General features: G+C 38.7%; 1 non-coding gene across 1 annotated transcript; it reads right to left on the reverse strand.

Moving 5' to 3' along the window:
- Window positions 1-2,433: 2,433 nt before the first annotated feature.
- On the reverse strand, window positions 2,434-2,540 carry LOC122688152. The gene has a single exon (XR_006339370.1). It is a non-coding gene; the product is annotated as a U6 spliceosomal RNA (small nuclear RNA).
- Between the last annotated feature and the right edge of the window lie 405 nt (window positions 2,541-2,945).

Raw genomic sequence — 2,945 nt, forward strand, 5'->3', positions numbered from 1 at the left:
GACCCTTTTCCTGTCAAATATGATATTGTTAGAATTATCTCATCTTTCTTGAATCATTTGATCATTTTATCATTAGGCCAACTCAGTAATGAACATGTTTCATAGAACATGGATGATGACCACCCAATAGAATACACTGAGGCTCTCTTTATTTAAGATACATGATTACAAATTCTGTTTTCATGTAAAAATTATTATATCTTAGTAAAGGTTTTAGTTGTTCAGTTGTATCCAACTCTTTGCAACCCCATGGACTGTAGCCCACCATTTCCTCAGTCCATGGAATTCTCCCGACAAGAATACTGAAGTGAATAGGCATTCCCTTCCCCAGGGGACCTTCCCAACCCAGGGATTAAAGCCAGGTCTCTGGCACTGCAGGCAGATTTTTTACTGTGTGTAACTTGGCAGGAAAAATGAAGGTATTCATTTATTGGGTTTTCTAGTTTTATAGGAAATTTATTTTAATCAGTTTTTTCAATAATTTTCATAACAAATTGTGACTACTATAGTTTTCTTTCTATTTCTTGAAAGAAATGTAAAAGAGAAACCTGTTAAGGTATAATACCAGCACTGACCCCCACAATTCTTACAAATTAAGAACTGCAACAAAGATGAATTTCAGTATCAGTTGTGACAAATAATGTCTCCATTCTTTGAGACAGCAGAGTATGTACATGTATACACACATATTAATATATATACACATGTGCACGCATATTTCAAAGAATGAAGAGAAATAGTCACGGACACTCTGCTTGTAGTGGACATAATTAACAGAAAAAATCAATATCCCTCTGGCATGCACTTTCATCAAGGACTCTATTTAATAAGATTCTCTCTTGAAAATTAACAGCAGTGCAAACACTTCCTCTAATTTCCAAAGTCATTTTGTCATTATTATTTTACAAGAAATTTTAATAAGAAAAAAATTACCACATTTTGGTTACATAGTACTAACACAAGTATCTCAAAATTATAAATCAATGCACCTCAAATTAGAAAGGAGTGTATTTTTCATTAATAATAAAAAAAGTCGGGTTCTTTTTTTCTCTTTTTAGGGATACCATGCCTGCTTTATCCTTGCTGGCCCCACATCCCCAAAGAAGGTCATTATTGAAGCCTGATGACATGGACAGTGGAGAAGGGGCTGGTGGTGGTACAGGGATGTGGAGGGTGGAGGGGGTCTTGACACTGTGTTTAAGGAGCAGGCATACTGCTCTTACTTACAGTGTGTTTATGGGGATCTGGCCATCACAATGGTCATTAAACCCTGTCTAAGCTTCCCCTTTAGTCTATTAAGCAGTGAGAAAATTCTTCTATGGCCACTTCCCTGAAGAGAGAGACCCTCAACTCACAGAATACTGAGGAAGCTAGTAGGGAGAGAGTGGGAGCTGCCTTAACTGTAATCAATCCCAGATTACAACCAACCTGAGGAGATCAGGGGCAGGTATCAAAAGCTCATGCAATGCTGGCCTGGAATTTCCTTGAGTAGACTTCTAGAAAAATTGGGTTGCTGTTGGAATGTGGAATGATTGGCTCTAAGTACTAAATGAGGAGTAGGGGCTGCCTTCATGTACAACTGAGAAGTGTGGGATAAATAATACAATCCTTTTGTGCTACAGGGGACTGAGGGATCATAACAACTTTGATTATCAATGCTTATAAGTATATGAATGCAAATGTCGACACTTAGATTGGACAGGTGAGACAAGAGGGCTCATCATCTTTGCTGTCCTAAGATTTATCCAATAGTCATGTACGAATGTGAGAGTTGGACCATAAAGAAGGCTGAGCACTGAAGAATTCATGCTTTCTAATCATGGTGCTGGAGAAGACTCTTGAGAGGTCCTTGGACTGCAAAGAGATCCAACAGGTAAATCTTAAATGAAATCAATCTTGAATATTCATTATAAGGACTAATAATGAAGTTGAAGCTCTGATATTTTGGCCATCTGGTGCAAAGAGCAGACTCATAGCCTTGGGAAAGATTGAAGGCAAAAGAAGAAGCAGGCAGCAGAGGATGAGATAATTAGCATCATCGGCTCAATAGATATGAATTTTAGCAAACTCAGGAAGACAGTGAAGGACAGGGAAGTCTGGAGTGCTACAGTCTATGCGGTCACAAAGTGTTGGACATGACTTAGCAACTGAACAACAACACTAATATATATGTATTAATAGATGATATTTTTTTTCTATTTCTGATTTATTTCACTCTGTGTAACAGGCTCAAGTTTCATCCATCTCATTAGAACTGAATCAAATGTGTTTCTTTTTATGGCTGAGTAATATTCCATTGTATGTATATGTGTGTGTATATATACACACACACCACATCTTCTTTATCCATTCCTCTGTCCATGGATATCTACATTGTTTCCATGTCCTGGTTATTGTAAACAGTACTGCAATGAACACTGGGGTACATATGTCAAAAATGTGAAATGCTTCACAAATTTGTGTGTTATTCTTATGCAGGAGCCAGGCTAATCCTTTCTGTATCATTCCAATTTTATTATATGTGCTGGCAAAGTGAGCATCCTCTGATACATTTTAAATAGCACTTCCTCAGCCAGGTTTTTTCTATGCTGTACTTAACCATCAATTCTTGATGCTTTTGAACTGTGGTGCTGGAGAAGACTCTTGAGAGTCCCATGGACTGCAAGAAGATCCAACCAGCCCATCCTAAAGGAAATAAGTCCTGAATATTCATTGGAAGGACTGATGCTGAAGCTGAAACTCCAATAGTTTGGCCATCTGATGCAAAGAGCTGACTCATTTGAAAAGACCTTGATGCTGGGAAAGATTGATGGCAGGAGGAGAAGGGGACGACAGAGGATGAGATGGTTGGATGGCATCACCAACTCAATGGACGTGAGTTTGAGTAAATTCCGGGGGTTGGTGATGGACAGGAAGGCCTGGCGTGCTGCAGTCCATGGGGTCGC

Source organism: Cervus elaphus, chromosome 32, assembly GCF_910594005.1.
Source record: "Cervus elaphus chromosome 32, mCerEla1.1, whole genome shotgun sequence".
Lineage (NCBI taxonomy): Eukaryota > Metazoa > Chordata > Mammalia > Artiodactyla > Cervidae > Cervus > Cervus elaphus.